The 25535-nt window shown below is 38.5% G+C and overlaps 1 protein-coding gene across 1 annotated transcript in view; it reads right to left on the bottom strand.

The window, feature by feature from the left end:
* The window catches only part of LOC114239607 (dopamine D2-like receptor), a 275567-nt gene extending 251142 nt beyond the window's left edge, over positions 1–24425 (bottom strand). Inside the window, exon 1 of the mRNA XM_089734791.1 lies at positions 24305–24425. The gene's annotated coding sequence lies outside the window, so the exon portion shown is untranslated. The remainder of the gene's footprint in view (positions 1–24304) is intronic.
* Positions 24426–25535: the final 1110 nt, after the last annotated feature.

Here is a 25535-nt window from a genome sequence, read left to right as displayed (position 1 = left end):
ACCAGTTAACACCAGGTGGACCGTGAGCTCGTCCACTCATCTAAGATTAAAAAAGAGATTTGATATATGTATATCTGATACAAAAATACAGGCATTAAGAAATAACAGGACATTACTACCATATACATATAAGGAAAAGTATTAGGAGTTGCTCTTCAATTTGAACCTAGACTAACCACTGAGGTCGTTTGACCAAAAACCTCTCGATAATATTGTAAAAGTTACACGCTCCTCAAATCGCTGCTACCGTAATCACCACCCAAGCACACTATGCAGAGTACGTGCAAAATATTTTCCTCCGCTTGATATCGCCATGCACCCTCCGCGACTTGTTCGCAAACATTTTAATTAACTCGATACAATTTATATTATTAGCTCTGTTACTCCTGGCATACAGATGCCTGGGCTAATCATGTTTAATGTGTAAGTACAATGTGTTGAGTTGCCTACGACATCTTGAGACGGTGTATGTGTATGTTTAATTTTGTGTGTCTGGTTTTATTGTAGCGAATGCATTCCACCTGCTCACGTTCATACTTGCAATTATTAAAAAAAAAAATATTGTACTGAATAGGTGAACGAATGCACGATCCACTTGCCATTAGGTGATTACCGAAGCCCATCGATAACTTGATGTAAATTCTGCCACTCTTGAGAGATGAGTGGAAGACGGCTGTCCCCTCTATTCAAAATGGAGCACACGTCTGTGGGGCAACAGAAATAGGCAGGATGGTGGTAGCGACGCATGCGGACCTACAATATAGCTTAACACCAGATTATCCTCATCATCATTTTCCTGCCTTTCTCTCTAGGGTCGGCTCAACATGTTTTCTCCTTCCATACTTCTCTAGCGAAGCGAGGGCGGGACACTAGTATATTATAATATTGTAACGTTTCGTGTTTATCCCAGAAAATCACTTGAATTTTTGGTTCGGAACAAAGATTCGCATATGCGTCACTGAACTTTTACTAATATTCTGTCCGACAGACTTGTCGTTATCCAAATTAGCTTTGAAAACAATACTTAGCGGTAGGAAGCGATTTTGCTGTGCCCCTGGCCATTGATGTCCATGAGCATCGGTGAACTCTCTCCACCGGATGGGCCGTGTGTTCATCAGCCTATTAGGATACTAAAAGAGGCCAGATAAGCTTATAGCCTCACCGGTATTAAGTGATTGACAGAATTCCTATACACCAGACTGGCATATTAGAGAAAATTAGGTCAACTTTTTTCAAATCAATCAATAATTGATTATTGAGTACTCTCCTACTTGTGAATTTATAAATCAATGTAGCATGATTCCTTTATTTGGAAATCGTCTATAATCTATACTAATATATAAATCAACAGTGGTTTTTACGGATGTTCCGTTATAACTACTAAACCATGCATCCGATTGACTTGAAACTTGGTACCCATGTAGAAAATACATGTACTTAATGGATAGGCTAATATTTATATGAGTGTTGAACTCCCTAATAATAATGAAAATAAATAATAATGCTAATTTTAAATCCCCAACGAAGCGGGCGAGTACGGCTAGTCGCATATAAAAATGTTCCGGGTAAGTTATATAGGAAATTACCTGCCAGAGGATTTGCATGGTATAGTTCAATGACACCATGCGAACCTGCTCTACCATTTGTGTGTGTTACCTATTAGTTCACGAACGTTTCAAACTTTATAAATTTGCAACTACCTTTTGCACAGAATATTGAACACTTGTTAAAATACTATTACTAGAAAGCCTTGTTCAGACGGCATATCTGACCAGACTCTGAATATTCACCAGGCTATGTCCTAAAAGTAAGTAAGACCATAGAAGCAGCACGGTCGGAAGATAATGTACTCGCCGACCCAAAATCCTTTGAAGATACAGCGGTCTCGAGTTATTTACATATGAAACGAACATTTTATTCAACTCTCGGACCTTCGGAGGTAAAGAGGAAATAAGTATTTTACGCCAATTAAAATTTTGGGCACTCACATAGAAGTATCAGTTGAGCTTTTTGTAGATATTTCACACAGCTTTTCAGGTGTTCGCATAAAAACAGAGGTATTACTAGGTTTTCTTGTCATGCATAAGTTTAGTCAAATCGTGGACATTGACTCGTTTTTCAGGGGGCTCAAAAAATGAATAGTACATAATATATAGAACAATAATGCACTTTTTTGATTCCGTTTATATATATGTAGATTTATTGGTTTTTATGCTTGTTAAAACGCACATAAAGCCAAAACATCTAATTTAACTTTAAACTTTAACTAAAAATTTTAAATTTTATTAAAAAAAAATAAAGATTTTATCAGAATAAAAATTAAGAAATTAGTTCAATTCATCAAAGAATATAGTTTAAAATACTGGTCATTTCATGCAGCGTTAGATTGCATCATAATAATATAATATAGTTTATAAATTCTTATTTTAAATTAAATCTTATTGAAAAACAAAAAAATTTAACATCATAAATTATTATAAAGTACATCCTTATTTGCTATAAAACAGTTAACGCTGCATCAGAGCTCAAAGTCCTCTGACACCGGTAGGCAGCGGTTTAGCTCTGCCCCTGGCGTTGCTGAAGTTCACGGGCGACGTTAACCACTCACCATCAGGTGGGCCGTATGCTCTCGTCTGCCTACAAGGACAATAAAAAAATAATGCACATGAGTATCTAGGCGAATTTAAATCTATTGCTCTCTTATTTATATTTTTGATAGTTCAGCTTTTGGATTACAAATGATAGAGTCACATCCTTATATAACCAAGAATGAGAGGTCACAATCTTTTAAATGATAGGTAATGTCGGAGACAGCAAACCATCTACTATTAAGCACCCTTCAAACCCCATCCGTAGAACAATAGACACTAATACCAGATGTTTCATTTCTCGCCAGAGCACTGATAAAATAACAGTATACCCCCATTTATAAATCTGAAGGGCAATTAAAAGGCCATATAACACGTTTTATTGCGGTGCTCACATCGGATAATAGCCCTTGCGTCGCTTGCTGTAAGATCTTAATTAGCTTCTAGTTATTATTGGATTTACGGCTCGATACTTTGTCGGGAATCGTTGAGATGTTTCAAGACAATGTAACGTCAAATGTAAGGGTACGAATTGTTCTGTTTTAGGGCTTAATCTAAAGTTATTGTGTTTGAAGATGTAATTGTGCTCAATAAGCTTTTATTACTGATGAAGTGTCGATGATATATTTCTGTGAATGCCATTTCATAAGAGGCTTTTACGTACTTATCGATCCCTAACGAAATGAAAAGCTATAAAGTATTTAAAATTTCGGGCTTAGTCAAAATTTCAGAAAATTTAACATTTTTAGTTGAAAAATTTGTCAGCAGTGCTTGGGAACCACCACCAAATATTAGAATAGTAGGTCTACTAAAAGGAAAACAGTAACACAAGGCTGCCAGCAAGACAGGCTATATCATTAGAAGCATCAGACCTGTGTCAAAATACGGTGAGCGTTCTACCACACCTTATGATATCTTAAAAGGCAAAGCATAATACCAGTTAATACCGGTAACGAATACCAGTTAATATCACGTTATAAATGTTTACGGCAGTCTGGTGTTGTGTCTGCAGAGTCTATTCCGGGCGATGGGCAGCGTGTGGAAAATCAAAGGGCCGCGTTACTGGCCCGTGAAGGAATCGTTGCACTCGCCGGCCACACCGAAACTTAGAACATTAGCAAGACGGTGCAGCTCCACTGTCGAGCTATAAATAGACGAGGGGTTCAAGCTTCTACCGGCGACAGGGTAAATCGAGAGCACGTGCGGGCACATACCGCCTATCTATATCCGCTGCATAGTATCTAGGTATGCGGTACTATTTAAAATTGGAGACAGCTGTTAGGTTGTTAAAATACGCGTTATAGTCAATTCGATTCGATATCTATCTATCTTAGTACCCCTTTTTAAGAAAATTCATCTGTCCTGGTGAAACTGGAAAGGCCTCCGGGCCACAAGTAATTCCTCAATCACAAAAAAAAATATTGCGCGGACGGAGGAGCACGAAATTTCCCACAAATAAAGAAAATTTAGAGAAGGAGTGCAGAATATTAATATTTCTTTTAAATATGCATAAAAATACATTAAACCAACAAACAAAATAAATGTAGGTTAAGCCAGGCTCTGCCAGATTATGCCAAGAGACCTTTAATCTCGATTTTCCATCAGCTGGAGTAATAAAATAATATCAGATTTTTTTGTATTAAAATAATATCCGAATAGACATAGTGGTTCTTTATAGTAAAAGACGCGGTATGGGCTGCTAAAAGCCGTTATATGTGAAAGAAAAGGTCGTACTAGAGAAGCTTATACTTTGATATCTTTTTTCCCTACCTATGCTGATAGCCTTGATAGGCTATTTCAGTTTCTCCTTGGCGGGTAGGTGAGCTCACGGGGCTCAAACAGGTGTGTTGCTAACACTGGCCCTAACAGCAGTGCTTCGCAGAATCTACCACCGGATCGGAAACGCGACCCACTGAGAAGATCCGGCGAGAAACTCAGTGGGCTGTGTCTATGGGTTAATTCACTCGTCGAGCCCTTCGCCGCAAGTGACGGTGACCGGTGCTTGTGGTACCTAAAAGCACCGTTTGGATCAGGACGATCCATAATGATGTGTCGATACTTTGATGATGACAATCATTTTACATCATTAGCTTGCCTGTTTTGACCAGTTTATTCAAGTTCCAAATACGACATGAGATAGAAGTGTGCTCGTGACGAAAGACTTAATTTTATGCCTAAATTGAGTTACATTATTTATTTATGTTGACATTCCAGCTAACATACATTATATGTGAACACATATTTACGCCTATACGTGGCCCGACAAAATCCTGAGAACTTGGGAAAATTAATAGTTGTAGGTCACGTGGAAGGAAAGAGAAGTCGAGGAAGATTGCCAACCAGGTGGACGGACATTATCAAGGAGGCCACAAACACCAGCGTCCCGGGCGCCATTAAGCAGGCCGAATGCAGGCAACATTGGAGGAAGCTGGTACAAAAACTGAACCAAGGTGGTCACGACCCTCAGTAATGAGGAAACGACAAAGAAGAAGATACAATGTACCCAAAAAATCTACAAAAAATATGTAAAGAAAACTAAATAAGATGGGCAAAGGTGTTATATGTCTCACAAGTATCAGGCCTAAAACACTAAGACAGTTATCTCACTTAATAAATCATGAAGCCGCCAACAAGTGTATGTTCCAAATTGAATAAAGAAAAATAGGACGTAGCTGACAAATAATAAAGCTTAATATTATAAGACGACGATTTTCTAAGCCCTGAAGCCTTGAACTTGAAAATAAAAATATTCATATTTCAAGCATTTTCATGCCCATTCATTTCATTGTCAGCGTAGGGCGAATACGAAAACCATTTGTCACTAGCGTGTCGGGTTGACCTAAGAAATTCAGTTACGATAGAAAGCCTGGGACCTTTTTTCTTGTTTTAGGTAACAGAGGCTTGTATTTAGATGTATATTTTTTCTTTCTCGGAATAATATCAGAAACGTCAAAGAGACAGATATATCGTCTAGGTAAATTGGACAGAAATACGTTATTTTTTTTTTTTTATTTTAGAGTGGAAGACTGATATTGAATACATGTACAATTAACATAGTTCTTTGTTGTAAGCATTTATTTTAAAAAAATGTTCAGTTTTTTTTTTATTGCCCTTGTAGACAGACGAGTATATGGCCCACCTCATGGTGAGTGGTTACCGTCGCCCATGGACTTCAGCAATGCCAGGGGCAGAGCCAAGCCGCTGCCAACCGTTAATATTCTCCACAAGCCTCGTTTGAAGAAGGACATGTCATAGCGCTTGGGAAACACCGTGGAGGGGAGCTCATTCCATAGCCGGATGGTACGTGGTAAAAAGACCTCTGGAAACGCACTGTGGATGACCGCAGTGGCTCCAGGTAGTATGGATGAACTCTACTCCGGTGGCGGGCGGTGCGATGGTAAAAACGAGATGTTAGTATCATCTCGAACAATTTCTCAGAGCATTCCCCAAAGGTCTCATGTATAAGGTTTTACAAGTACATGTATTTATTATTACTAGTGGTCCCTAATAAGGACAAACAATATTAATCTATTGTCAATTTGACCACAGACTTTAAGGAATAACGCAAGTTTGACAATAAACAAATATCATGCATGCGTGTGTGTGTGAGTGTGTGTGTCAAATACATGGTAGTGTGTGTAATGTTTTTTTTACTAATTTAATGTATCTTTTATCCATTATTCTAAAAAAATATTGGCATTGTGCACTTCTTCTCTATATTCTCTATAAGTGTGGAAAATTTCAAACTCCTCCGTCCGCGCAATTTTCGTAAAAAGGGATACAAAGTTCTTGCTTCACGTATTAATATATAGATATACAAAAGTACGGGCAAGTTCTGAGTTTCTAGCCGATTCTTCTAAGTGATGAAACTTCTACCTACCTATTTCAAAGCTACATGTAAAAACCTAAATGAAAAACTTTCTGATTACTAACAACTTAAAATTAAACTATCAATGTTTTTAAATTAAGTAATAAAAGTATATATTATGTTTCCATCGTAATGTGTGAAATGGATCGTAAGAGTAAGCGAGAAGGGTGAATATAAGCGAAGAGATGAGATGCAAATAAAGTACGTCATAAAGTTCCAGCATACATGGTTAGGGTCAATTCAAAATAGTTGCGAAAGTGGAAACGTAAACATTTGCAAATTGTTAGTAGAGTAAGAAAATTAAATCCATTTGTTGACTTTTAGGTATGGTCAGCTTTTTTTATGATTGAAAGATTACTGGTGGCCCGGAGGCCTTTCCAGCTTCACCAGGACAGGCGAGCGAGCAAAGGCTCAGCCAGAAGGGGTGGAATTTGCTAACAACTGCCCGAGTGCCTCCGAAGGAGACCTAACAATCAAGAGCAATTGCTTCGCGAATAAATTTACTACCGGATCGGAATCGCGACCCGCTGAGAAGATCCGGCGAGAAACTCAGCGAGCTGATGCATGGGTTAGGTTGCACGTCGACTTCTTTGTCGAGTTCGACGAGTACGGTTAGTATGGTCAGCTGTGCTCATGACCCACTTACGTAGAACTGTTGCTGATACCCGCTTTTCAGAGTGAACTAGACGGTCTTCTTGACACAGTGGGTCGTGCCGATTGAAATAGGCAGAGCATCAGTAACTTGAACTTTCAACACGGGACGTAATAAATTTCTAAATTCATTGTCACCAGGTTTTTTAAATGCACTAGTCATTCGTGGACTTGATTTCGCAGTCGTCGCGGCCTAAAGCATAAGATGTCCGGTCCATTCGTATTTTGCGATGCACCGGTGTTCGAATCCAGCGGGGAGTACCAATTTTTGAAATGAAATACGTACTTAACAAATGTTCACGATTGAATTCCACGGTGAAAGAATAAAAACATCATGTAATAAAAATCAAACCCGCAAAATTATAATTTGCGTAATTATTGGTGATAGGACCTCTTGTGAGTCCGCACGGGTAAGTACCATCGCCCTGCCCATTTGTGAAGCAGTAATGTGTTTCAGCTTAAAGAGCGGGGCAGCCGTCAACGTAGATGCCGGCATTTACGTCTATGTGCGCCAGTAACCACTTAACATCAGGTGGGCCGTGAGCTCGTCCATCAATGCAATAAATCAATAAACCTATGCAATAAAAAATAAAAAGGTTTGGGTAAGCACGTATTTAGGTTCGAAGCTGATACAGTTGGAACACTCGATACTTAGCAGTAAACAAAAGCACATCACTGGTGGTAGGACTTGTTGTGAGTCCGCGCGGGTAGGTACCACCGCCCTGCCTATTTCTGCCGTGAAGCAGTAATGCGTTTCGGTTTGAAGAGTGGGGCAGCCGTTGTAACTATACTGAGACCTTACAACTTATATCTCAAGGTGGGTGGCGCATTTACGTTGTAGATGTCTATGGGCTCCATTAACATCAGGTGGGCTGTGAGCTCGTCCACCCATCGAAGCAATAAAAAAAAAAAAAAAAAAACATCATGTGCTAAAATAAAAGGTAGCTTCATCATTCTGTCCGTAATTAAATTAACTTTTAAATTATCAGTAACAATAACAATGTTAATGACAGTATAAGCGTACTGTAATAATACTGCGAAGTATCTTTAAAGGGTAGACGAGGAGAGAAAGGTAATATTAGGTAAATAAGCATATAAAAGAGTATTTCGGGGTAACTTTGTAAGCGCAAATATTAAAATCCCTTTGCAGATGAATTCCACTTGGAACTTAAATAATACGTTTGCTATTTGCACTTAAAGGAGGAGTTGAATTCGAAGTAAATTGTCACGGGAGTTTCTTGTTGATTTTGGTACGTTTTTTGTGTAGTAAAAAAGTATATATACATTAACCCGACTATTTATCACAAAACATATCTTGATCTTATACCTTTAAACGAGTAATTCTTGTATATTAATATATATTCGACGCTTGAAAGGCAAAAATGTGACTAAGCGACAATAGCTTGTGGTGTGGTCTGGTCACGATGGATTAGACGAGAGTAAATAATACGTCCATTCAGTTTGAAGGTTCGGTTTATTGTGTAAAATATGTATTTAGTTACAAGACAGTAAGACAGTAGTGCTGAAGAAGCACTTTAAATAAGGCTGTATACATACTTGAACGTTTACACACTACAAACTGCTTTGTACATAAATAATAGGCAATAACCGTATTCGATCCGCAAAAAAAATATATTTCTAGGTCTATTAAAATCATTTCAATCCTACAGCTACTAGCTAGATTCTACTACAGCTGGATTCGTTAAAATAAATTTTGTTTTCAGGCATTTCCAACTTTAACTTAGTCTACTGTAAAGTTCACGCATTGTCGCTTAGTCACGTTTGACTTTCAAGCTTCGTATGTATATAATCTGAATCTCCGAAACGATTTTCATAAAATTTAGTATACAGAGGATTTCGGGGGCGATAAATCGATCTAGCTACGATTTATTTTCAGAAAATGTTGTTTTATTCGTGTTTTTAAACTACTCAACTCTTCCCGACATCTATTGGCGAATAATAATACTATTTTTCTTAATTGAGGGCAACTAATCAAGATGGGGTTATCAAAAAAAAAAAAGAGCAAGGCTCGGTCATCGTCTATAAATACTAATTATGAGATTAGAACGCAACGACGCGCTTTGCTACAAATGAACAAAATCATGTTCAAATTCATCTTGGATCTTCGATGACGGCCAAATTACCTATTACGAAATTCAGTAATTCACTCTTTTTTTTTCCTACCTATCCTGATAGCCTTGAGAGACTATATCAGCTTCTCCTTGACGTGTAGGTGAGCTCACGGGGCTCAAACCGGGTCTGTTGCTAACACTGGCCCAAGTAAGAGCAGTACTTCGCAGAATCTACCACCGGATCGGAAATACGACCCACTGAGAAGATCCAGCGAGAACCTCATTGGGCTGTGTCTATGGGTTAATTCACTCGTCGAGCCCTTCGGTTCGACGAGGACGGTGACCTGTGCTTGTGGTACTTAAAAGCACCGTTAATGGATCGGGAGGATCCGTAATGAAAGTAGTGAATAATTCACAGTTTTTGCATCGTTATATTTTCTAGCCGAATCTACTCACCGAGTCCTAACATGTACAAGTGTCGTAAAACTATGGGCCAAATTGAATTTTTACATTTCGCTTTAATCGGCAAGCAAAAAAACCACACTCTTTTCCGTTTTACCCATCATTTAAATGTTTAATTCAGTATACATTTTCCCGATTGCTTACTTCGAGCCTCGCAGTAGGGGATGCGTGCAAATGATTGAACTATAAAAGTAAGAATGGGGCCCAATGTGTCGGCTCACTGGGTTTATGGGAGCGTTCGATGTTGTTTTGTTTAGAGAGCATTGGCGATATTCGTTTTCGGTAAAAAAAGGACCCCAAAACATATATCGTTTCATGGTTATATTCCTTATCTATTTACGTGTGCGTCACTATTTTGAAACGGTATATTGATGATTTCTTTTTCGTCGGACCTTTCCTCATTTTCCTCTCGCCTCTAATTTATTTTCTAGTCCCCAATTGGAGCTAAGCTATATATCTATTGCTCGATCTAAATATTTCTACGCACAGTTATTTTATTTTACTTCCATAGGACTGACTTGATGGTGCTGTGGTTAGGCTCCTTGACTGTTGTGCCGAGCGTCAATTCCCACAACGGGCAAACAGAGGTCGTCGTGGCCTAAAGGATAAGGCGTCCGGTGAATTCGTGTTGAGCGATGCACCGGTGTTCGAATCCCACAGGCGAGTACCAATGTTTGTAATGAAATACGTACTTAACAAATGCTCACGGTTGACTTCCAAGGTGAAGAAATAACAGCGTGTAAAAAAATCAAACCCGCAAAATTATAATTTGCGTAATTACTGGTGGTAGAATCTGTTGTGAGTCCGCACGGGTAGGTATCACCACCCTGCCTATTTCTGCCGTAAAGCAGTAATGCGTTTCGGTTTGAAGGGTGGGGCAGCCGTTGTAACTATACTGAGAGCTTAGGACTCATCACTTAACACCAGGTGGGTCGCGAACTCGTCCAATAATCTAAGCAATAAATAAAAAATTATATGTATACACATACTACAAGTAGCTAGTTACCCGTGCAGTACTAATGAATAATTTCTTAACATCCGGCGAACCTATTTAAAACATTTTTTTTTTACTTTCTATCGCAAATTATTAAATGAATAAACAAAATATGAGATTAAGCTGAAAGCAAATATATAATGATTGAAAAAAAACAAAAAAACAACAAACAAAACAATTTGTTTTTTTGTCCAAAATTTCTCTCAAAAAAACCTCATCAAAGTAGATTTTCGGAAAGAAACCGGATGAATGTGAATCCTCACACACTCGTCACTTAATACCCGTGTCACACGTGAGCTCACTTTTAATGCGGACGTAGTAAAAACCGTATCAAATTGATACCCAGGTAAGAACCGGGGCGTTATCCGGCTTAATTAAAAATGTATTGATCAGGTAATATCCGGTTCTGCGTCCTCTTATTGAGTATTTGAGTAACTGGCATTGAAAGCCTTCAACGTAAATAAACTAATACTACTGGTGGTAGGGCATTTAGTGAGCTGCGCATAGGTCGCTACCACCACCCTGCTTAAATATACCGCAAAGCCATATTTCGTTCCAATTTGAAAACTGGCACATCCGTTATACTATACAATTGACACTAATGAGACTTGTGTGTAGTGATTTCTTTGATGTGAAGTTTCATACTAATCTGTCAATCACATTTAAAATATTAAAGTCTTAATAACAATCCATTATTCTCAATCAACCCTTAAAATGTACGTAACAGTTTTGCGGTAGAAATGGGTGGTATCGGGGTATCAGAACATTGCGGGCTCAAAACATACATTTCCACCAAACGAGGCTCCTAATTACTCTTCGACAACAACTAAGGATTTGCTCGAACTCACACACAAAGGACTGTTATAAATTTTAATACGCAACCACATCTCATGGTTAATCTTGAGTATGTACTGAAACAAAGATGTATAGGTTACCATAAACCGCGAGAAGCCTCCCCGAAATACTGTAATCTCTTTGTGGATATCCACTTTTCCGGAATTTCACTTAACACGTCTCAAGTTAATAAATAAATCTTCGTTCTTTAGACGTTCGTACCGATTTTAAATTAGATTTTAGGATGGAAATAATACAATGAGTAATTGTGACTCTATTTGCTTCATAAATACGTAATTAAATATATTTACCAGCAATCCCAAGCTATGTAATGTCAATGTGACGGGCGCCGAGAACACATTCGAGACAAGGACATTCACGTTCAGAACCTAAAATGAACGGAAGAGAATCAGACGAGCTAACAGCCGATGTGATACTAAGAGCCCTGACTCTGCCCCTGGCATTGTTTACGTCCATGAGTGACGGTAACCACTCACCATCAGATGGACGGTATGTTCGTCTGTGTATAAGGATAATAAAAATAAAAACTGTAAATGATTGAAGCTTCTGGGTGAACTTCCAGGTAGTAAGCTTGAACTTTGCTAAAGTAGTCGGTGGTTTGATGGTAAAATAATAAGGGCAATTAAAAGAGTTTATAAAGTGAATGGGCCGCCAATTTTGAGAAATGTGGTGATATTTTCAATAGTATCCACTGCAACTTTCGTCTTTTCTGATGATAATCTTAACTGCAATAATGGGTTGAATGGTGGTACTAATATGGCCCTAAAAATAGCCCTAAAGATTAGCAAGCTGAAATGGCAATGGGCCAGGAGACCATGTACCGGTAAGCGTAGCGTTGGGCGTCCCTCTACCCGGTGGACCGGTAACTTGCGGCAATATGCTAGAGAAGATTGGATGTGGTAGGCGGAGGATCGTTCATTCCAGCAGTGGAGAGATACAGGCTGATGATGACAATTTTTTTACTGGTGGTAGGACCTCTTGTGAGTCTGCGCGGATAGGTACCACCACCCTGCCTATTTCTGTCGTGAAGCAGTAGTGCGTTTCGGATTGAAGGGTGGGGAAGTCGTTGTAACTGAGACCTTAGAACTGATATCTCAAGGTGGGTGGTGCATTTACGTTGCAGATGTCTATGGGGTTCAGTGACCACTTAACACCAGATGGGCTGTGAGCTCGTCCACCCATCTAAGCTATAAAAAAAGTTTGTAATATGGGCTGGCAATACATCAATACTATTTACGTATTTTCAGTAAACGTCACGAAAAGCTCTAGTTCCCCAAGTGCTTTTATTTATTTTCATTCCAACTTTATTTGAAAGATAAACATCTCGAAATGTTTCCAAGAACGAGCATCATACGAACCTAAATGCTTGGATAATTATGTTTATCCAAAAATATTTGCCTGCGAAATTTGTTTATTTTCTTCCTTTCAATATTAAAGGCAGCGTGTTTGTTTTCTAGCTTTCTGGTTTCTGGGATAAGGCAGCTTGTGAGCGATTTAGAATGGTTTATTTTTAAATTGCAAAAGTAGGTATCTATATATTAATACGTGAAGCAAAAACTTTGTACCCCTTTTTACAAAAATTGCGCGGACGGAGGAATATGAAATTTCCCACACCCATACAAAATATAGAGAAGGAGTGCAGAATGTTTTTTTTTTATTATGCTTAAAAAAACATTAAATCAATAAAAAAACATTACACACACTACCATGTATTTGAGACACACACGCATGCATACTATTTGTTTATTGACAAACTTTTCTTACTGCTTGTAGTCTGTAGTCAAATTGAAAATAGATGATTATTATTTATCTTTAGTATTATTTGTCTATACTGTAGTATTGGCGAAATCTGTGATTAGCCATTATAATGTTCAAGCTTATAATTTCTTATTAGTCGAGGTTCGACTACTGTAGGACCACTAGTTGTAATTAGTTGCGATGGCTTCAAATGACAAATATCAAGCCATTAAATGTCATCAGGTGTCGAAAAGGTGTAATGTGACAGCAATAAGCATCAAGGAATCCGCTTTGGCATCTGATTATTTTGATTACATTAATCTCTGAGAGCCCCATCCCATATTCGGGAGAGCTTCAAAAGCTCGACTTGCGGTTGAACCTTTCATCAAATAATTACACCAATTTATAAAGAGCACGCTTAAAATGCGTACTTAAAGGACTTTTCTTTGCACGTTTCCTTTTAATGTGTATTAGTGAATTTTAAGCATAATAGGATTAGACATGCTTAAATTACATTTTATCACCAATTTGCAGGACTAGATATTTTTAAAACAGACATTTTGAGATCAACATTCCGATAGCATCTTTAAGAACTGTGTATGAACAAGCAAAATTTTGGATTCGTTCATTGCTAAAATACATACCGGCATGGCTGCAAGAGATTCAACATCAAAATCTATACAAATTTTATTTATGTTAATCATGTCCCTAAATGTGGAAAGTACCCATGTCGAATCTACTATCTACCCGCTCTACTACGAATTTTAAAAACCTCTTAAGTTTTGATAGGTTTAAAATGATTACTTTTAAATTTGACAATACTTTTTGAGATAACCAAAAGTAAGTAACATTTAACTATCGTCCACAATTACAAATAGCAACATATAATAGAAGTAGAGGAAAATGTGTAACTGTAGGTATCATAGAATAGACGGATGGAGTAAAAAGCGGAATCGCGTTGATGTCATTTCCAATATAAGCTTAACAAAAGTTCCGAACAACAACCTTCGGAACCCCATCCGTAAGTATTTGAAGTCAGAGTTGGAAGGCTACTTCGTGACAGCGACACGACACAATATCTCCCCTAACATGGCCGCCGCTAATTACACCATTAGACCAGTCAACATTCTAGTAGCGTAATTACTGGTGCTAGAATTTGCGTAATTACTGGTGGTAGAATCTGTTGTGAGTCCGCCCGGGTAGGTATCACCACCCTGCCTATTTCTGCCGTGAAGCAGAATGCATTTCGGTTTGAAAGGCGGGGCAGCCGTTGTAACTATACTGAGACCTTAGAACTTATATCTCAAGGTGGGTGGCGCATTTACGTTGTAGATGTCTATAGGCTCCAATGACCACTTAACGCCAGGTGGGCTGTAAGTTCACTCACACTTCTAAGCAATAAAAAAAAACTAATTGTGGCACGGCACTCTATTGGACGTCTCTAATACCAACTCTAACCGCAGCCATAGCACATGTTAATGTACTTGTGAAACTCCTCGAAACAGTTGCGATTGCACCGAAAGGCGTTTTCGGTGCTAAGGCAGTTATTAGAAAAGCTTAAAGCCTGAGCCTCTGACAGCCCACCCATCTGACTGAAGCTGAAAAGGTCTCTGGGCCCCAATAAATCAGTGCATGCATCCGCAGAAAAAAAGATTCAGACCGTTGATTTATCGATCTTCCCTTTGGCAGGGAGTGCATACAGCTTAGCATTTAACGAGCTGATAATAATTTATGTATTTTTGATATTCTCCCAAGCCACAATTAAATCGATAAAGGAACTTTTAATCTGCTCTTTCGCGGTTTCCGCCTGAAGGCGTGTAGGGATGATTTCCTGTCGGGAATGGCTCGAGAAATCGTATCTAGATGCCGGAAACTAGGACCACTACTGTTTTAACTCACTACATTTTAAGTTCAAATGAGTGCTGAGATGACGGCTGATATAGGATAATGGACTAGAAAAAATCGCTGTGCCAACACCACCTAGTGGGGTAAGGTGGAGAGAAAGAAGAAGAAGAAGACATTTAAGAATATTGGACACGTCTATACCTTACGGACATCCGAGGGCAGAGAACATTTAGTTCGAACATCTTATGTTAATGCCATAAAATGCTAGCGGCACAAAGTTACCACGCGCGAATACGACGTGAGGCCACGGGCTTTCTGGTCTACAACATTAGGTGCAGCATTACGAAGTTATAGACATAACAGCCATGATATCGGTGCCTTGTGCTTATCATGGCTTAATGGATGGAATTTTTATAGTGCCTTCAGGCCACGGTAGCTGAGTGATTTACTCAGATAGACTGTAAATACGATAATTTGTGATAAAATGCCATCTAGCAGCCCCGTTCAGAATCAAATACTATTTGATTACCTACTGCAAGTGGACAGACGTATCTGAATCTTTAATGATAGCCTTATTTGTAGACTTATTTGTATTATACATCATGACTATCCCACCCAACAAATAGGAACCCTTAGACTGTTCGATTTTAATTTAGTGTATTATCTTTCTTGTATTAATGTTGAATATTTTGTACTCAGTGTTACATTCGAGTTCGTGTAGTAAGAAAAGTGTGAACCACAAAATGACAGATGGCGGTCTGCGATGCCCAGACCCTTCCATATTATTGGAGGCCATGCTGACCTCGTTGCCATAGTAACTAAAATAATATTCGGCTAGATATTAAATAGTTTAGATCCTTTATTATTTGGCGATCGGTTACGTAAATTTGATGAATTTACAATTATAAGATGCGACATTTTAAAACTACGAGCCTTACAGAAACATTAATACTTCGTCCGCTAAAATATGCCCAAAATATCTTTTCATTTATTGGGTTAACATAAACGCAGTATAGAAATGATCTAAAATCTTTTGTTTTTCTAAGTTCTTTACATCCTTTCGCATATTGTCACCAGTCCATTCTGAACCGCGCTGCAAATCCGTACTTTCCAAAATGTAAGTCGGCTTTTTATCTTCTTTTACTTTAAGGAATTTTATCAGCTAATAACATTTTTTTCGAGTACTCGGTGATAAATTTTGACCTCTTAAATTCCCTCTTAAATCGCTTATTTTAAATTTGTGGTGCTGCTCTGTCTAGTATCTTTATGCAAGCTCCCATTGTGTTCCGCCATTGTAAATTTTCAAACCTTAATAAATGTAAGCGATAAATTCCTTGAAATGTTGTTTATTCAAACGCAATTTTCACATCCGGTTGCTTTGAATATCCGGGGACAATAACGACCGGTCGATACCGTCCGGCTGCCGGGTACATTTTAATTGTCATTACCCTGCTTTTACCCGGATTATGAGGGTGGTATTATTAAAAATCCCTACTAATACTTGCGAAGGGCGAATTCCGGAATTTTAATCAGGTTTTTGTTTAATTGTGAGCTGTTTAACGTGCACAAATTTTCTGATTATTCTGAGTTATGTTGAACGAACTCACGGCCCACTTGGTGTTAAGCGGCTATGAGACTTCATAGATATCATAACGCAAATGCTGCCATCCAGCTTGAGAGATACGATCTAAGTCTCAATATAATGTGAAAGCTGTCCGACCAGCCCGCATTACTACTTCGTGGTACTAATAGACAGAGTTGTAGTACTGGTGTGGGTTTATAAGACGCGAGTAATTATTAGAATTGATATTGAACTAATAATTATTGAATTATTTGAAACGATCCCATCATTTCGTTTTTACCATCGCATCTCCCGCCACCGGAGTAGAGTTCATCCATACTACCTGGAGCCACTGTGTTCATCCACAGTGCGTTTTCAGAGATCTTTTTTGCCACGTACCATCCGGCTTCGGAACGAGCTCTACAGCGTGTCCCGAGCGCTATGATATGTTTTTCTTCAAAGGAAGCTTCTGGTGTGTACTTAATGGTAGGTAGTGGCTTGGCTCTGCCCCTGGCATTGCTGAAGTCCATGGGCGACGGAAATTACTCACGTATGCTCGTCTGTCTCCAAGGGTAATAAATATTATTAAAGATAGAAAGAGGAAAATGTTTTTCTCGATTGATTTTACGATTTGATTTTTTATCGTAGAAGTCATTAGCAAATGTGTGTGTACCACGAACTTCATTGGAGAGTTTGGTAAATACCAGCCTCTTTTCCATTAGACCACAAAGGCTTTACTGTATTCTAATTTTGATCAGTTACAAGGAATACAACTTTTTTTTTTTTTTTAATGCTTATATGGATGGACGAGCTCACAGCCCACCTGATGTTAAGTGGTTACTGGAGCCCATACACATTTACAACGTAAATGCGCCACCCATCTTGAGATATAAGTTCTAAGGTCTCAGGATAGTTACAACGGCTACCTCACCCTTCGAATCGAAACGCATTACTGCTTCACGGCGGAAATAGGCGGGGTGGTGGTACCTACCCGTGCGGACTCCCAAGAGGTCCTACCACCAGTGAAACGTACAAGTAGATTTCAACGTCCTACTAGGCTGCACTAAAAGTATCGGGAATGGAATATTTCCACTGTTCCTGTCATATTAAAATCTTTTTAATTGAAAACTCCTTGGTTTTAAAAATCGAGTACCATTTATTTATTTAAAAAAAGAATCTCGGTCTTGTCACGAGGTTTTGTCAAACTTGTTTAGTCGTTGAGAAAATGGAATTGACTCGAGAAAATTCAAGAGCGATGATTTATTATGACTTTCGAAGAGGTTTAACACAAAAACAGTGTGTTGACCGGATGATTTCTGCATTTGGTGATGAAGCCCCATCCAAAACCACAATTTATCGCTGGTTTGCTGAGTTTCAACGTGGACGTGTCAAGCTCAGTGATGATCCCCGTCAAGGTCGTCCAAAAACTGCAGTCACCCAAGAAAACGTTGATGCTGTGCGTAAGCTGATTGAGGAAGATCGACATGTGACATACCGCGAAATTCAGGCAACTTTAGACACTGGCATGAGTCAAATACAAATAATCTTGCATGAACAATTAGGTGTAAAAAAGTTGTTTTCCCGATGGATACCGCATTCGCTCTGTGAAGAGCAAAAAGCGGCTCGCGTTACTTGGTGCGTCAGAACTCTCGAAAGATTCCACGCAGGATCCTCAAATGCTGTATACAACATCGTATCAGGTGACGAATCCTGGATATACGCGTACGAACCCGAAACAAAAAGCCAGTCACGAGTTTGGGTGTTCGAAAATGAGTTAAAGCCAACAAAAATTGTTCGTTCACGGAGTGTTGCAAAAAAAATGGTGGCCACGTTTGTCTCCAAAACCGGCCATGTTACGACTATTCCTCTGAGGGACAAAGAACGGTTAATGCAGAATGGTATGCTAGCATTTGTTTGCCATAGGTCGTTTCTGAACTCCATAAAGAGAACTGCAACCGCCGCATCATCCTCCATCACGACAATGCGAGTTCTCACACCGCGCACAGAACAAAAGAGTTTTTAGAGCAAGAAAACATAGAATTATTAGACCATCCACCGTACAGCCCCGACCTAAGCCCTAATGATTTCTATACTTTCCCTAAAATAAAGAATAAATTGCGTGGACAGAGATTTTCATCACCTGAAGAAGCTGTGGACGCCTACAAAACGGCTATTTTGGAGACCCCAACTTCTGAGTGGAATGGTTGCTTCAATGATTGGTTCCATCGTATGGAAAAATGTGTCAAATTTCGCGGAGAATACTTCGAAAAGCAATAAATACATTTTTAAATAGTAATGTTGTGTCACTTCGTTAATTCCCGAAATTTTCAGTGCCGCCCTCGTACCTATTTCTGCTGCGAAGTAATCGAGATGAAACGTTTCATACATCGTATCCTTACTTGGTTTGTGTCTTTGTTATAATATGTACTATTTATTTTGTACAAAGTCCTTAAAATCAGTAACATGTCTATGTAGTTAATTATTATTCTCTATATATAAAAAAGTTTTTTTTATTTATTGCTTAGATTTTTTTTTTATTGCTTAGATGGGTGGACGAGCTCACAGCCCACCTGGTGTTAAGTGGTTACTGGAGCCCATAGACATCTACAACGTAAATGCGCCACCCACCTTGAGATATAAGTTCGAAGGTCTCAAGTATAGTTACAACGGCTGCCCCACCCTTCAAACCGAAACGCATTACTGCTTCACGGCAGAAATAAGTAGGGGGGTGGTACCTACCCGCGTGGACTCTCAAGAGGTCCTACCACCAGTAAATCGTGTACCAGTAATCCGATGAGTGGACGAGCTCGTGCTGTTCGTTAGTCTCGCTAAAACTGGAGAACGGCTGGACCGATTTGGCTAATTTTGGTCTTGAATTATTTGTGGAAGTCCAGAGAAGGTTTAAAAGGTAGATAAATATGAAAATGCTCGGAATAAAATAAACAATTTTGTTTTTTCTTTGATGTGTCCCACATCAGACCGATTCCTTTTGTTTGTTTTAAGTTTATTATAAACAAAAGTTTAGGTGTTTTATTTATCGATTGAGGCACTACGAAGTCTGCCGGGTCAGCTAGTTATTAATTGGTCGAAATTCCTAGTTAATGCGTCAAACGACGTCCGACCATTTGCTTGGTAAGCCTACCATTGAGTTAGCATCTATGAGTTCTCATGATCTTTTACGGCAAATGATAAGAGTCGGTCGTATTAAGCATACATGGTGCAACGCCCTTCATATTTCGGTTAAAAAGCAACCATAATATGTTAGAGTTCTTGGGGTATTGCAACCTTGATTCAATCGGTTTTAGAGCTATATTCCTCAAAGTGGAAGTTCAAGTAGGACAGTCCTTAAACTAATCAAACAGATCTTCCAAGAAATACTTAATTCAAAAGTACGAAAAGCTCTCAACGGACAGGATGAAAGCGTCATAAGTCCCTTCGTACGATAATTCTGAAACGAAGTGAAGTAATTTTGAGGGGACGTATCATGTTCTTGAGGTTTTGTGTTTAATTTTGCGACTGCAGCAAAGGCGTGGGCTATCTTTCTTGCGTGTCTATCAATAGTAGCCTCAAGGGGTATTAGCTTCAACCTGACTGATGGGCAAGCTTACGGAGCACAACACTAAATATTTTTTTAACATCTGCCCTAGAAAGAACAGTGTTTCGCTTCTACCACTGGCGGTAGGACCTCTTGTGAGTCCGCGTGGGTCCACCACCCTGCCTATTTCTGCCGTGAAGCAGTATTGTATTTCGGTTTGAAGGGTGGGACAGGCGTTGTAACTATACTTGGGCAATACCCAAATCCTAGCAGGTTTCGTACTTAATAGTGGTTCACGAATGATTTGAAAGAAATTACCTCAATAAATTTCGTGTAAATCTGCCAAATTGATAAATTTTGTTAATCAATTATTGATAGATACCCGGACTAGAGGTTACCCGGCTGGTTAAGTCTCACTCTTACACGAAGTAGTTATGTATTCGGATTTGAAGAATAGAAAGGCCGTTATGGATTTTAATTGAGACATCAATCTTGTGTCTCGACGGTCCTAATACGAATAGTCGATAAGAATTTTAACAGCCATCTTAGAATTGGGAAGCGTCTGCAGGTGCACAATGTTAAATTTAGTTAGTATAATAAAAAAAAATACATGTGTGCAATTCACACGTGGTAGAAGTGAAACCTTCCAAAATTAAAATACAATTATCCTAAACGTCTTATGTATATGTAAAATTTTGTCATTAGTAAATAATTGTAAGGTAGCGCCCTCTGTGAATTGATATTTTAATTTCATGTATAATCCTAAATTAAAATTCACTACAAGAGCTTTCATACACACGTTAGTATTAAAAAATCTCACAGATGGCGCTGTATTAAATAGTATGTATATTTCTGTCTCATTCTTTGCTGGCTTCATTCTACACATTTTTGTATTTGTGTCTCTTACCTGTTGTTTTTTCCGTTTCATCCGGTTTGAAATCACAACGATTCTAAAGAAGTTTTCACTTCAATAAGAAGAAAAGCAATTGAGTTGAATCTTTAAAATTGTAAACATCAAATTTTTGGGTATCAAAAACTTTAGTGTTGAATAATGAACATATACGATATTAGTTAAGTTAAGGTAAGTTAATCCGATTTAGTCAATTAAAATTGTTTGCTATCCCGAGAAGGCGCCCGATAGCGTTAACAAACTGACAGCTTGAAACCAAAATTCAGATAAACATCTCCGTGTTTGTGATGGTCGTTACAAAAGGGTTTAAGTAAAATAGTTCATAAGTTCTTCGCAAGTCGTAGATGGCTTTGATAGTTTTTGACAGACCCGACGATGGGACTGAGTTTTATTTGTCAAATATGACACTAGGTGCCTTTCTACCATCCTAGCATGGTAGTTCTCGAACACTATTATTGTCTATACCAGGCCAACCGGTAGATCGCGATCGACCCGTCGATCGTGGCTATTAGTTCAGTCAACTGTGGCAAGACAAAATATATGAATACATAGAACAGACTGCGCAACGTATTCAACAATTGCTGCATCCATCATCTTCATCTTGTGTCATTTGTTAATGACCATTACGTCACATTACTTATTCTCTCTTCTACACAATAGCTCTATTTTATTATCTACTAGCGACCCGCCCTCGCTTCGCTTCGGAAACATTAAAACACACATGAAACCAAAAAAATAAAATAAAAAATAAATAAATAAAAGTAGCCTATGTTCATCAGGGACAATGTCGGCTTCTAATGGAAAAAGAATTTTTCAAATCGGTCCAGTAGTTTGGAAGCCTATTCGAAACAAACAAACAAACAAATCTTTCCTCTTTATAATATTAGTATAGATATAGATATATATAAAAATGAATTGCTGTTGGTTAGTTTCGCTAAAACTCGAGAACGGCTGTACCGATTTGGCTAATTTTGGTCTTGAATTATTTGTGGAAGTCCAGAGAAGGTTTAAAAAAATTAAAATTCTCGAAATTAAATAAAAATAACAATTTTGTTTTTCCTTTGATGTATCCCCCGTCGGACGGATTCCTTTTGTTGGTTTTAAGTTTATTTTACACAAAAGTTTAGGTCTTTTAAATGATCTGAAGTCTGCCGGGTCAGCTAGTATCTTATATTTTATTATATTTCAGGTTTATTTTAATGTTTTTAATAAAATAAACCATGCTACTTATTTGTATACTGAACTACATTGTTTCATTAAATTTCAAGAAAAATCATTAGTAGATCGTGGTGTTTCGTCAGTAGATCTTGGTTCTAATCAGGTTGGCCACCCGTGGTCTATACAATACCCCGTTTAAATTTTTTCAGTGGTCATCTATCGTTTCAAACGTCAGCCGTCTCGGTACGACGATGGCCTGTGGCAGGCGGATATATGCTGGGTCAGAACCAGTCTGCTAAGTTGGGGAGATACACCGCCAACCGGTCGCTCTTTTTCATGTTGATCGCTGACATTACTTCTGAGAGGCACGCTAGAGCACTGGTAGACTACAGCGCCTCACAAGAAGGCCACTTGTAAATATAACTAATTGCTTTCTCAACCTTTAAGCCGGAGGTCTTAAACAATGCTACATAAATTTAATGTGACCGTCGTATTATTGAGAAACTTGCAACCCTTAGTTGGCCAGTTCTGATATCGTTTAGTCTTAGGACCCAAAGATAATTGAATGAAAAAGAGCTCAAATAAATTAAAAATATGATTAATTTTATAATGTCGGCAACAGTATGTAGGCAGTGGCTTGGCTCTGCCCCTGGCATTGCTGAAGTCCATGGGCGACGGTAACCGCTCACCATCAGATGGGCCGTTTGCCTAGAAGGGCAATAAAAAAACCCACTTTCGAGTCACTAGCAGATGTTCGTTCCAAGCACAAGATCCTTTCGTTATAAGTCAGATACGGGCTTCACAGCTTTTAGGGTCTTATTTACTTCAATTATACCCACATACCCATTCTTTGAAAAAAAGCTGCCAATCCAATAACCAAACTACAACTAATATGGAACTTAGATAATTCAATTGTAATTTGGCTCTAGTTAGACCTTACTCCAGGATGAATGTGTGTCGGTAATAACGACCTACCCTAAGCAATGATTATAATATCGACTCAAAATCGTTCTAAGACACGTACAGTTTTACATGTTTTAGGATCACCAAAAGAAATGATTTTTTTTGGGAGTTATTTATTATGATAAATGGTAAAATATATTTTCGATAAAAAAATACTATATCAACGAGGCTTATATGTAACCGCGAGTCAAGGTAATAAAGACTACATGTAAGATTACTGGTGGTAGGACCTCTTGTGAGTCCGCACGGGAAGGTACCACCACTCCGCCTATTTCTATTTACGTTGTAGATGTCTATGGGCTCCAGTGACCACTTAACACCAGGTGAGTTCGTCCACCCATTTAAACTGTAAAAAAAATGCTGTTAGCTCTATACGAGATGGAACTAAACTGAATAAAATGTTCACAAGAAGAGTTTGCGCGGCATTCAATTAGTTTTAGACAGCTTATTTATTGTGTATTTTTTTTAATTGCATAGATGGGTAGACGGTGAGTACTCCACCTGGTGTAAGTGATTAGCGGAGCCCATAGACATCTACAACGTACATGCCGCCACCCACCTTAAGATATGAGTTCTAAGGTCTCAGTAGTACAACGACTGCCGTACCCTTCAAAACGAAATGCATTGCTGCTTCACGGCAGAAATAGGCGGGTTGGTGGTACCTACCCGTGGAGTCCTACCACTCGTAATTCTGTGACTGCCGCCTAAGACAGAAGATTTAAAAAAAGGCATCAATTTTAATTATAGCATGTCTATTTATTCTATACTCCCCTAAGTTTTATTTTTAAGTTTTTAACGAAAAACGTTAAGTATTCGGAACTTTGGTTTTTTTATAGATATATTGACATGCCGTAGCAATGTTTTAAACATGTCCTAAAAGTTTTTGTGAAATCGTTCCGAAAGAATTTTCGCGCCTTGCAAACGAAACAAATAAATATAATATATTGACAGCTTTTTATTTATTTGTTTTGTTTAGATGATTTACGCATTATGTGAAATTACACTTAGATATTTTTTCAATAAAATAAAAAAAAACTATAACTTTAATTTCTGACGCAAAAACTTTTGTTCAATTAATTTTAATTAATAAACGCACTGTACTTACCCCTCTAAAGTCATACGCACTAGTACTAACACATATGCGGAAAACCGAAAAGGGCGGAGATATGGTTTCGGTTCAAGCGACAAAACCGGTTATCGGTCTCGCCTTACCCGGGCGAGACACGGTTGTCTACTGAATTCCTGATTTCAGACACGCTGCCCCTAAGTTTTCGCACATGCGCTTTAACGTTCAACTATTTTCATGCCTAAATATTTTTGAAGGCCTTCCTAATTCTGAATTCGCCGCGGCCTAAAGGATAAGACGCCCGGTGCATTTGTATCAAGCGATGTACGGGTACCGGTGTTTGAACCGCGCAGGCAAGACCAATTTTTCTAAGGAAATCTATATATATAAAAATGAATTGCTGTTCGTTAGTCTCGCCAAAACTCGAGAACGGCTGGACCGATTTGGCTAATTTTGATCTTGAATTATTTTTGGAAGTCCAGAGAAGGTTTAAAAGGTAGATAACTATGAAAGTGTTCGGAATTAAATAAAAGTTTTGTTTTTCCTTTGATGTGTCCCCTGTCGGACGGATTCCTTTTGTTTGTTTTAAGTTTATTTTATACAATAGTTTAGGTCTTTTATTTATCGATTGAGGCACTACGAAGTCTGCCGGGTCAGCTAGTACGTACTTAATAAATATTCACACATGACTTCACGGTGAAGGAACAACATCGTCTAATAAAAATCCAACCCGTAAAAATTATAATTTGCGTAATTACTGGTGGTAGGATGTCTTGTGGGTCCGTACCGATAGGTACCACCACCCTGCCTATTTTTGCCGCAGTAATGGCTATAGAAATAGGACAAAAGAATTTAAATGCTATTCTGAATACTTTATAAGTTAAATTGTGCCCTGTGTGAACAGAAAGAAGGATTTGGGTTTGAAAGCTGAAAAAGCACCAATATGCATTCGCAAGCATTCCGTAAGCTTTACGATGAGAAGTCAGCCCTATGTCTATTTGATTTTATGTTTCATTCTTATATGTAACTGTTTTGTATTGCCCTTGTAGACAGAAGAGCATACGGCCTACCTGATGGTGAATGATTACTGTCGCCCATGGACATCAACAAGCCCAGGAGCAAAGCCAAGCTGTTGCTTGCTGTAGATGACGTTTAATGACGTAGTAGGGGATCGAGTTCATGGCCCATTTTGTCTAAAATAGTTACCAGAGACCAGAGACCTTAGATGTCTCTAGGTAAGTCACGACCCACTTTATAATATGCCGTCGCA

This window comes from Bombyx mandarina, chromosome 18, assembly GCF_030267445.1.
Source record: "Bombyx mandarina strain Sakado chromosome 18, ASM3026744v2".
Taxonomy (NCBI): domain Eukaryota; kingdom Metazoa; phylum Arthropoda; class Insecta; order Lepidoptera; family Bombycidae; genus Bombyx; species Bombyx mandarina.
This window is presented reverse-complemented; position numbering and strand designations above follow the sequence as displayed.